Source organism: Thermobia domestica, chromosome 9 (genome assembly GCF_964235325.1).
Source record: "Thermobia domestica chromosome 9, izTheDome1.hap1.1, whole genome shotgun sequence".
Lineage (NCBI taxonomy): Eukaryota > Metazoa > Arthropoda > Insecta > Zygentoma > Lepismatidae > Thermobia > Thermobia domestica.
The window spans coordinates 113,842,455-113,855,424 of record NC_137462.1 but is presented as its reverse complement, the minus strand read 5'-3'; positions in this window follow the sequence as shown (position 1 = coordinate 113,855,424).

Below are 12,970 nucleotides of genomic sequence, written 5' to 3'. Positions count from 1 at the left end.
GAGTAGTTAAGTTTTTTTAGAATAGGGAAATCTTGTGGCTACAAATACATTTGTACCACTTATTTAAACTTAGCACCGTGACAGATTGGAGTTATGGCTACAAAAGATCCTAAAATATAATCCTAGTTAGATTAATTAACATAAACGTAATTAATATTATCTTAAGTAATCTTATAAAGTTACCGTTTTAAGACAGGGAAGTGTTAAAATAAAAGGGCCAGAATAATTTTAATTAATACCAGTATGATAAAATCAAATATATATTTTATGGAGATAAGTATCTTTCTTGTGCTGTGTAAAATTTCCGGAAATGTTGAACCCATTAGAAAGAATCTTTTGTTTGGAAATATTGGCAAAACCCGGAAAATATAATTAAAAACTATTTCTTCGGCTGATACTAATCATTTGCTGTAACGTGTTTGCAGCATATATGTATACAACGTATTTCGCTAGTAGGAAAAATACTTAAGGCAACAGATTTTAATTTTACTTTTTAGTTATCTAATTTCTGATAAAAATCCCTCTTTATTATTTATAATTATATTTTTCGAACAATTCAAAAAGAGAGATTATCTTATTTACATATACACGCATACACCACACAAGTGCGTAAATTTGAGCAGCGATAAATATATTAAAGAATTTAACATGTGAAATTTCCGTTCTTTATTATTAGACTCCCTAAGGACTAACATAATATCCGTTCTTCGCACGGGGAGAATACGTTTTATTTTGGATATAGGTCTAAGTGACACCAAAACTGTCACCAATGAACTTAGGGAAACCAAAAACTATGAATTCGACACTAGTATCAGTCATTTTCAATTACTTTTACATGTCATTTTCCCCCTTTAGGAGTTACTAATGGGGGCTGAATTTGGATTTAAACTTCATTGGAAGTGTCACTGTTCATCTCAGCCACCCCTAAAACTATGGATTCGACACTAATATCGGTCATTTTTACATATCCACAGCTTCTTCCTCCCCCAAGTTGCGGGCTTGAATTCGGATTTAAACAGCATGAGAAGTGTTACTGTTCATCACAGCAACCCCAAAAACTATGGACTCAACACTAATATTGGTAATTTTTCGATCATTTGTATGTCCCCCACCCACAGGTCATGGCGCTGAATTTGGATTTAAATGGCGTTAGGAGTGTCACTTTTCATGTGAGCGGCCCTGAAAATTATGGATTCACACAAAAATCGATCCTTTTGCATCATTTTTATATATCTCCCTCCTCCCCCAGTTTGCGGGGATATATTTGGATTTAAATGGCATCGAAAGTGTCACTGTTCACCTCAGCGTCCCCGAAAACTATGGATTAAAAGCTTTCGACAAAGTTCGGCATTATGGGCTCATACGAAGGTTGCAGAAACTCCCGATCAGTTACTTACGTTTTATATATACCTTCTTAACTACTATCCATTTCATAAAGATAGGCCCCTGACTTCGAGGTACTGCTGTGACCTCCAGTCAAAATTTATACTGCATTGTCGTACCTCGTTGGAATAGTTGGAATGTTGTCTTTTCAATACTTAAGACATACAAATTTTCTTGGTACTGTATAATGAGAAAAAAATAGAAATTAATGAAAAAGTGCGTATTTTTTCGTACTTTTTTGGTAAATCAATGTTTATAGGACTATATCTCGGAAAGGAGATAACATGAAATAATTTCCTGTGCAAGATATGTATATGCATATATTACCTGCAAGTTCTGAAAATTTCATTACTCAACACGTAGTAATTTTCTTGTTATTCAGCAAAAAGTGAGACATCATTATCTCTGAATTGCTGTGGTGTATTAACAATCTGAAAAAACTTTTAGAAAGATCTTAAAGTAGCTTTTTCAACCAAACTGTTTTGACTTGTTTTAAAAGATAAACAATCACAAATATGACATTATGATTTTCTCTGCTTTGCGCCCTTCGCTATCGCAGTTTATACGGAGTGCTACGTTGCCACATTTTCCTGACGCGTATACACTCTCAGCCGGACGGGTATTTAAACTTGTCACGCACACTGTCCGGCACTTTTTAGAAATATTTTTAAAATGTAATGTCTCCACAGATTTTAAACCAATTTCTTAGAAATTAACAGAATATACAGTAAATGTACCAAGTGTTCAAAATTAGAAAAGCGAACTCTTATCTTGTTTGGATTTGCATGTGATGGTCCTCGAAAATTTGTTGCTTTTTGTCAGTTCTTCACTTGTTGCACGCAGTACAAAATACACTTGCACAGAAACAAAAACACGCACAAAGTTTATTATATGATACAACCTTAGTTGATATGTAATATTGAGTTTACACTTCACAGAAAACGCGTTTTTTTTTCGGCGCAGCCTCAGTTTACTTGAAACAGTTATTATCTTGTTCACTCCCGAATACGCCACTGAGCACAGAATAATCAATGTCCTTACTATTAATTACTAACTCATAGCCATCTGAGTCGGAGTCATTCATCAGTTCTGCAATTTCATTATCGCTAAACATTTTGCTCTTCTTTTTGTAATACCGCCGCTCGTGAAGGAATATACATTTTTTTTTTAATCAAAAAGCACAAGATATACTCACGAAAATGTAAATGCTCGACTTAATCAGTGCGACGTGATTAGATGCAAATACAGCCCTCGTCACCTACTTATTGCATTGTTTTCTTTCGTTGAAAGAAAACAAAGGACCTATTCTGTGTTACTGTACATTCGGCAGGGGAATTGATCGCAGAACTTGGGTGAACACGTGATTGCCAAGGCTACAGTACATTTCTTTTTAACCTTCAACATGTTCGTAAGCTGGAGAGTGTGTATAGTGATAGATCTTGAGGTAGAAATGGAGCCCTTGTTTATAAATATTAGGGAAGATAGCAGGAGCAGCGATGAGTCAACAAAGACATGACGAAAGTGAAGGAAGTAAATAGATTAAGAGATGAGTTTTTGGATGTGTTACTTTAACGTTTTATTTCGATTACATTGAGATGTGTACACTCATGTCCAAAATTATTGTCGCATATCTATAACTGTCTTCTTGTAACAATATAATTTGATAATGATTTTGCAGGGTACTTTTAATACTGATACTATATGTAGAGTCGGGAAATGTATATTTGTGGTAAATTTCACAGGAAAAGAATACGAAAATTAGCATGAGTAAAATAAAATGTTGCTAAATGGATAAGAAAATTTAGGTTTCGTTTTATTGTTCTTATTTACTGCTCTTTTGACATGAAATTTTCCACACAGCCTACATGTCTTTGCCGATTATACACACACTAACATTATAAGAAATACCAGGCGAATTCGTTATCAAATTATATTCCTACAATAACATATTTATAGACATGCGACAATAATTTTGGACATGAGTGTACATGCATTAATATTTTTATGATGTTGTGAAAGATAATAATAAATACTTTTCCTATTACATTCTTATGAAGTAGGCTTCGCGCTACAAGCTTCCTGAAAGCGACAACACTGCACGACAGCGTTGCCGCACTTCCATTTACTGTATGGTGTTTCTTCATATAAGCGCGGGGAATTTAAAGATTGGGCTGCAACATGGCTCACCGCTTAACGCAGAGAATATGTTGAAGTAAACATTTTTTTTAAAAAATAAATACTCTACCAACTAAACCCTTTTTTGTTAATAGTTCCAAATATTTGGAACACTAGACTTCCAAATTTTCGAACAGTGTTTTGTACGTTTCTCTACCTACCATGGTAAAGGAGATCAGAGCGTCGTACATTTGTTTTAATTACACAAAAAATATCAAGTGATGAAAATTGAACTTTTCACAACTTATAGTTAATAGATGCATCTACATATTGTACACAGGAAATTATTTCACGTGATCTGTTTTCTGAGATATAGCTCTATAAACATTGATCTACCAAAAAAGTACGAAAAAATACGCACTTTTTCATTAATTTCTATTTTTTTCTCACTACATAGTACAAAGAAAATATTTATCTCTTAAGTATTGAAAAGACAACGGTCCAGAAATTCCAACTAGGTACGACAATGGAATATAAGTTTTGACTGGACGTCACGGCAGCACCGCGAAGTCAGGGGCCTATCTTTATGAAATGGATAGTAATAGAATCAGCTATGTTTGCATAGGATCTGCCACCTCCCATCCTATTTTTCCATACTCCGGAGTTCCACAGGGTTCTACTCTTTACCCACATCTCTATCTACTGTACGCCTCCGATATATCACAACCTACACAGAATGTATACTTATTTCAATACGCGGATGATACGGCGCTTCTAGCTCTGGGCAAGACCATGCAGCAGATCAATACAATCTTGCAATCAACTCTCAATAATTTTATGCAATGGTGCAACACTTGGCGACTAACTTTAAATGCCGCCAAAACACAAGCATTGGTCTTTCTATCTCCAACACGCCGCTCCAAGGTTCATCGTAACCCTCGCAACCTTAATGTATCTCTACAAGGTCATCCACTTAGACCAACACCTACAGTTACATATCTCGGGGTTGTTTTCGACTCTAAATTAAGTTGGAAAACTCACTTAGAGAAACTAACGCAAAAGGCCACTTTGCGGCTCAATCTTCTACGGCGTCTAACATTAACTGCTTGGGGTTTACACGCACCTCTTTTAATCAATACATACAAAATGTTCTTCAGGCCCACTTTAACATTTGGCCACATTGCTTGGTGCAATGCTCCAACAAAGTTCTACGACCGATTATCGACACTACACTGAGAAAAATCCATTATCCGGACAGCGGTATATTGTACAAATACAAGGATTCGTTATGTTTACTAAGGAAATCTGTACGTAGCGTACTTTATCCATATGCTACACAGGTATTGCCTTTTACCCGCTTAGATGTTACATTATGCTGCTGCAGGATATCTGACATCTAACAATCTTCTGTATATTACATACGTATACGTATGTTTCATACGTCAGCTATATATTATATACGTCCATCTGTGTGTGAGATCGTGACCGCCTATAGACACTCTTTCTTTCGCCATGGCTGACGTCATTGAACTACCGTCTTTTGCTTGCGAAACGTTTTCAGCGCGAAAATTTCCTTGTGTAGTGAAGATTTAGGATTTAGATTTCTGGGTTTTCGACATCAATGGCCTTGTTATTCCGTCACATATGAGGAATGACTTTCCTCGGTGAGTACACTATCCGGGGAAAGGAAGGGAAGAAAGGATTGGGGAAGGAAGAAAACGGCCTGGGACCTATATGTTAGGTATCACTCCGGCATTTGCCTGCTGTGAATGAGGAAAACCCAAGGAAACCTCATTCAGGATGGGTGGACTTAAAATCTTTTGATACTTTTTCGACCGAGTTCTCCCCCGGAATCGAACCCGGGACCGTTCGCACCGAAGGCGAGAGCGCTAGCGACTACCCTACGCGGGCCCACTTGTGTAGTCTAGAAAACTCATTTTTACTAGGATATTTGCAAGATTTTTTTTCTTTTAGTTTAACGCCCCATGATTGTACATCAATGTAAGAGAGAAGGTGAGGGGGAGATGAGATACATGATAATGGTGGAATCAAGAAAATGTAAGGAAACTGGAAAGTCTTAAGAATAACCACATCTACAGTGTTCACCAAAAGCCTATTTGTCGGGAGCAGGAATCGAACCAGGGACCTAACGCGTCAGAGGTAAGCGCTCTACTACAAAGCTTTCTTTTGTTTAAAGAACTTGTTTACATTGAAATATATATATTTTACGAAGATATTGACATATTTTACAGCCTCACTGAAATTAAAAAAAAAGTAGTCAGGGAGAGTTTACTTGTCAGATTTTTATTTTTTAATTTAATTTATTTTTATTTTTATTTATTTTTGCTTTGTTATGTTCCCTAGTTAATTAATGTTTGGGTTACTGAAAATTAAAACCTTTTTAGTATTATTGTTATGTCATCACTTTGGAACCAAAAAAGTTAGATTTTTTTCTTGTGTTTTCATATAGGATGTTGGTAAGTTTGTGCCTTAGCATTGGTTTGGTTTCTAGAACGTAATTGAAGGTCATGTTGAGTTGAGTCTTGGCGGGTTTGAGTTCGTGAAGTGTCAGGCACTGCTTGTGCTCCTGTCTTCTGTCTGTGATGTTTCCTGGCTTTGGGCTGTGAGGTACTTACGTTGAGGAGTACCAACGCAGGCCGCGTGATATACAGGTAGCTACAACACAGCTTCAACAGCTACGAGTGCCAGGTCTTTGAATTTCAGCTTTCGTTACGGCGTGACTAATGCAGTATAGTACGAGGTTCAAATTCTATGGGTGGTAAAAATGGTATATTACTTTCGTGGTGTGGTAAGAAATACAACGTAATTGTTATTAGTTTATTAGTGTTTCTTCATAGTATAGTTTCACTATTTCTAGAAGGAATTAAGTATTAACGAAGTAATGAATAAGCAAAAGCACACTTTGATTGACGTTAACTATTTCTCATACTCCATTGAGAATGTTTTGATCCTCAGTTGCGCAAACATCCAGTGTGCGGTTTTTTGTTTGCTTACACTGCCTTACAGATGAGCTCCCTCGTGGCTAAGTGGTTAGTGAACATGCTTTTGGCGTGGGATATCCGGGTTCGATTCCCGGCCGGGGGCCGCGGTGGCTCAGTGGTAGAAGGTTCACCTCTGGTGCTTGGGGTCCCGGGTTCGATCCCAGCCCCGCCAAGTGAACCTTGTGGTGGACAAACACCGTGCGCGTGGGTTTTCTCGGGGTTCTCCCGTTTCCTCCAACTTTATTCATTCCACCATTTAATTCATTACTCATCACCGTCTCCATTAGCCTAACCGGCATAACCATGGGACATAAAACTCAAAGATTTCATTTCATTTTTTCGATTCCCGGCCGGAGCTTATGTGGTTCGGATTCCACGTTAATCTGTAGGTCCACGTCTCATACAGCCTTGCTGCTGAAAGGAACGTTAAAATCAACTCAGCACTGTTTTACAGATGCAATTGTTCGATTCCGAGTTCGAATGAAGCTTTTTACGGGCAGGGGGCGACTTTTATATATACAATCCAAGGATTTTAGTTATCAGTCAGTGATGCAATATATAGACCTATATATATTACAAAATTGAAAGTGACTATGTTTGTGACTCTTAATCTCTTAAGAGCTGCGGTGGTTCAGTGGTAGAGCGTTCACCTCCGATACTTCGGGTCCCGGGTTCGATCCCAGCCCCCGTCAAATGAACTTTGTGATGGACAAACACCGTGTGCGTGGGTTTCCTCGGGGTTCTCCCGTTTCCTGCCACTTTCTTCATTCCACCATTCAAAGGTTTCATTTCATTTTTTCTTAATCTCTTTGGAATCTTGTACTTAGGTTCACAGCGGAAGCGACGAAATAACTCGACTCATCCATTGTAGCTCTCTTCGCAACCAGTTTCCAAAATGTTGGCAATAAGTTTGCGAAACGAGAGGTGACGACTCCAATTTTGGGTGAAAAGTCGCTATAAAAAATAATCGAGAAATTCATTGTCTATAAGCATTGTTTTAAAGTTGTAGATGTAAACTAAACAATATGTTCTACTCACTGGCGCAAATCCGGAGGGGGGGATGACGGATACATGTCCCCTCCAATCCTGGAACTGAGGGGGACTTCTCCCCAATAATCCGATTTGAAATGTGTTTTTTGGGAGAAATTTGATTATTTTTGTCCGATTGCTACAAAGGAACGTGAGATAAAATAGATGTCCCCCAGAATAAGCCTCAAATCTGCAGCCTCCCAACGCTGAAGACAACTCTGATCCTCCACAACATTGTTTTTCAACTTCATAAGTATTTCGGACATCGCCAAAAAAAAGTAGGGTAACGGTCTTACCCCCCCCCTTCCAATGTTGAAGACAGATTTGCGCCGCTTGTTCTACTCACATCTTTGTAGAACAGGGCGCAACCAATCCTTTAATTCAGGGATCATTTCAGGTTGTTTCGGGTACTTTTGTTCATATTGTGGTCAAAATAGTTCCGAAATAATTAACACTACAGTACTTACGTTAAGCAATTTTTTTTGTAAAAGAAAAAGCGCAGAATAATTAAAAGACCCCAAAGGGCAAATATAACAAACATCTTCTTCGCCTTTATTCACGCATCTATAGCTAATCTTGTTGCTATCGGTAATGATGTATTACGTGTGTCTCTCAACGGAAACTCTGCGAACTAAAGGACATCAAGTTTGTAGTTGTTCTTCGTTAGAGGGCAAGGGTAACATAACAATGCAGGATTGTGGGGCAGTGAGTACGCTGTATTTCCAAATTCTTCATCAGTTGCGCTGATTAAAACAAACAGAAAAAAAGAACGTAAAAACTGTTTTGAACTAATAATGCTTCTCTACAGATGAACATTTTGTTTGCAGCAAAAAGTCGCTAAATGTGTAAGTAGGTAAATCGTCATTTAAAAATCACCCAAAAAAAGTCTCCAATCGGAAAAAAATATTTTTTGTCGCTATCGTAGGGCGACCATACGTCCCGTTTTGACCAGGACAGTCCCGTTTTAGGGGCGTGTTCCGGCCGTTCCGTCAGTAGATGGAAAAAACTAGTATTCGTCCCGTTTTATGTAAATGAAAGAAGTAAATAACGAACCCAGTACCTTTACTCCTTTTAAAAGTATTAATAATTAATAATAACAAAGAGGCAAAAATTGAACTGAAATTCCCTATATTAAACATACTCTATAGTTCGCAGTACTGCTCGAAAGGCAGCAGAGGTTTTAGCAGTTGGTTGTGTGTTGAACAAATTTCAACGTGTCTTTCCTTTTTCATAAGTACCCGCTCTGTAACAAAGAGAGAGAGGAGGAAATCTGATATCAAGGCACTGATAAGAACAAAGGTAGATCTAAAAGTCTAGGGTTGCAAGAACCTGTCCCGTTTTTAACTGAAAATTTTATGGTCAACCTACGCTATCGTTGAGGTCGAATTCCCCTTATTTAGCGACTTTACCCAAAATTGGCAACATTGACCCCCACCGAACAACACCCCGTTATCTTTAGCCTAGCCAGTATAATAGTGGGACGTAAAACTTAAAGATTTCATTTCAAACAACACTCCCAGAAACCTATTGTTATACCATTCCCAAAACACCCTTTTGTACAGTTCTCCCTATTCGAAAAAAATTGTAAATAGCAGTGTTCATAGATAAATATGGAACTCAATTTCCCTGAATTTTCTAGGTTTTCCAGGTATTAATTTTGCAATTTCCAGGCCTACTGGAAGAAACTAATAGTACGAGAACACATAAATTTTAAGAATACTATATTTATATATTTGAGAATGGCCACCCTTCTACCCAATGAACGATTGCAATTAAATATTGTGTCACAAGAAAATAAATAATTAAAATAAATAAAATTTAAGTTGAAAAATATTAAGTTGAGAAGCCTACTAAGGGAATTATATAATACTTTTGTTCCATACTTGAATACATTCAAAATATACAAAAATATTGGCTTGGGGAAGAAAAAAGGGCCCGCGAGATTTTAACTGATTCTTATAGTACTCGACGACAGAAATAAATTACTGGAAGAATTTTCAAAATCGGCGCAGGTAAACATGCAGAAAATCATATTTTCATCTACCGGTTCAAAATGGGGAAGAAAAGACGACCGCAAGATTTTAACTGATTCTTGTAGTACTCGTTGAGGGAAATCGACTAGTGAAGGAATTTTCAAAATCGGCGCAGGCAAGCATGAAAAAAATCGCATTTTCATGTACCGGTTCAAAATGGGGAAGAATAAAGGGCCCGCGAGATTTTAACTGATTCTTGTAGTACTCGTCGAGAGAAATCGATTAGTGAAGGAATTTTCAAAATCGGCGCAGGCAAGCATGAAGAAAATCGCATTTTCATGTATCAGTTCAAAATGGGGAAGAAAAAAGGTTCCGCGAGTTTGAACAGCTACGATGTATGTTCACGAATGTGCCCGTCTTCTCAAATTTAGTTAATTACTGTGACACTGAAACATGTGACACAGAGTCACATTGTGGATGACTCTGCAATCGGCAACCACTGCACATATACTCCTCCCGCCCCACAGTTTGATTATTTCGATCCATTCCTCACGTGCTAACGGCATGGTTCAACATCTGCAAGAAAGAGGTAAATGTAACGTTCAATTGACAATAGCTTTTCACCAAATTAAGCTGCATGAAATCTGATTGCATATTTGACATACTGAGAAAATTCTAGCCCGTGGCCATATGTATCACATATCCCATCAGTTCATAAAAATTTTGAACACAAAATTACGGTCGTCCGTGTGACGTACTCCCAAAAGGCCTAATGTGTATCACCCACCTCACATTCAATGAAACCACATCCGTGTAGAATTTAGAAAGGAACTTCTTATGATGTATACAGGATGTCTCAAACGTTCCCTGATATAGGGTAACTCTGTTATTATCAGAGTTACAACAAAATGTAAGAGGAAAAACATCTCGAAATATGACGTTTTCAATCTAAAGTGAACACTTTTTAAAAAAATCGGACGAGATGTTTGTGCTGTATACTCTTTATGCACCCAATTTTAAATGAAAATGCAACGTTGTCATTTACCTGGACCCACAACATAAGTGAATGAAGTTACTGTTTGAAACGGGGGCTGGCCATCGACATGTTAGCGTAAAAGACAGTAACTTCACTCACTTATGTTGTGGGTCCAGGTAAATGGCAATGTTGCATTTTCATTTCACATTGGGCGCATAGAGAGTGTACAGCGCCAACGGGTCATCCGATTTTAAAAATTCCTTCACTTTAGAATGAAAACATTATATTTGGAGACGCTTTCCAAAGTAGTATAATTTAGTTTGTTTAAATTTACAATTTAATACAAGTAGATTCGGATTTACATGCGTAGGATTTTGTATGCATCTAACTAATGAATTCTTTATTTTCATGCTTAACTTAGTGACTTGGCTTTGGACTGCAACTGATTATTGTAACCCATTATTGCTTGAGAAGAAACAAGATATCCGAATCTTCATTTGGAGAAATCAAACGTCTATTGGAAAGCTGGGGATTACAATCATTAATTTCTACATTTCAAGGTGCGTAAATTATATATTCTGTGTTTATTGTTAAATTACTATTACTATTATTGGGTTTAGAATCAATCAAGCACTTCATGATATTTTATGGGGATCAAGATGGGTGCCGGATAGATAAGTATTTGAGCGTCAGGCTCTTATTTCTTTTCAATTTAATATTTAATCAATGATTATTTTTCTCCCTCATTATTCCACCAAATCGTATTCCAAGATCATATATCCATTTTTGATCGATATATCCATAATTTTGATCTCTTTCATATTTCTATATTTTCGATTTTTGATATTGTTTATATTTCGATATTGCTGTATTTTTCGATATTTCGAACAAGTTTCGATAGTTTGTCGATATCGATTATCTATATCTAAATTCGGATATCCCAAAGCCCTATCGAACCCCCTCCGAAATGAAGTTTTTGGCTATGGACCTGATTAGGGATGCGCACGAGACAAGACGAGACAGAATTTTTGTTACGAAATTCGAGACGAGATAGAGCTCTTCCAATAGAAACGGATCCAGTTTTCGAGACGAGACATAACTTTCGCGGCACCTTTTCGAGAGGAGGCAATCTCAAATCTTTTCTCTTGCGCATCCCTACACTTGATTATGAGGTATCAAAAAAAAAAGTTAATAAGAAATACCGGTAACATGTAAATACAATATAGGTAGCTAAAACATTTTTGTTTTCATTCTTCAGTAATGCATTGTTATTATTCTCAGGGGGGCGCGGTGGCTCAGTGGTAGAGCGTTCACATCCGGTGCTTGGGGTCCCTGGTTCGATCCCAACTCGCGCCGTGTGGACTTTGTAGTGAACAAACACCGTGCTCGATGGTTTTCTCGGGGTTCTCCCGTTTCCTCCCACTTTCTTCATTCCACCATTTCACTCATTTCTCATTATCACCGTCTCCTTTAGCCTAACCGGCATAACCGTGGGACGTTAAACTTAAAGATATCATTTTTTATTAATCTCTGTATTTTATAGTGCATTCTCAAGCTTAAGGTGATGTATAATTAAATTTTGAATTCAGTTAACTTATTTTGTTTCTCAGATTGTTCTTAAAATGTATGTACAAACGTTTATTTTCATTCTTGAGAGTTTAAAGTGACGTATAGTTATTAAACATAGTATTTAATATTGTACTCTTAACGTGGAAGTGATATACAGTTAACTTTTGAATTCAGTTAACATTTTTCTCTCTGAAATTGCTTTAAAACGTATGTAAAAACGTTTTTATTTTATTTCTTGAGTGCTAAAAGTGATGCAAAGTTATTAAGCTTACTACTTTATATTGTATTCTTAACCCTAAACTGATACACAGTGCGTTTTTGAATAAATTATGTCAAGTTATTTGAGTGACGAACAGTGGTAGAAAATACTGACTACTACTGGAACATTTTGATTTTAAGGTGACGACTACTGGTGCAAGGATTTTAAAATATTGTTTTTCCTCCAACGGCTACTCCTTTTTTTAATTCTAACTACATGGTCATTATAGGAAGGATCAGTGAGTCTTTCCAACTATGGTACAGCTCCGACAGATTCACGATGCTCAGAGAAGAGACAAAATAGTGTTTTCAACCTTAAAGTGAGAACCACTGGCGTTTTTACCCTGCTATGCAAAAGTAAGTGAGTACTCCAATGGGGTTCCAATGCGGTACTTAATTTCTGCGTTTTAGATATATGGAAATACATGTCTCTAAAATGTAAAGAACTGATTATTATTATTATTATTATTATTTTTAACTGAAAACTGCAACTCGGTAAGCCTTATGGATACCGAGGTATGGGAAAATAAACTATAGGTATGTGGGGCTTGCATACTTGACGCTACAATTCGGAAATTGAATTAAAATATGACTAACGGCTATCAAGATGTTGTCAAATAAAGGGAGGACCAACACAGTTAAGGAGTTTTCGTGTTAGATGCTAA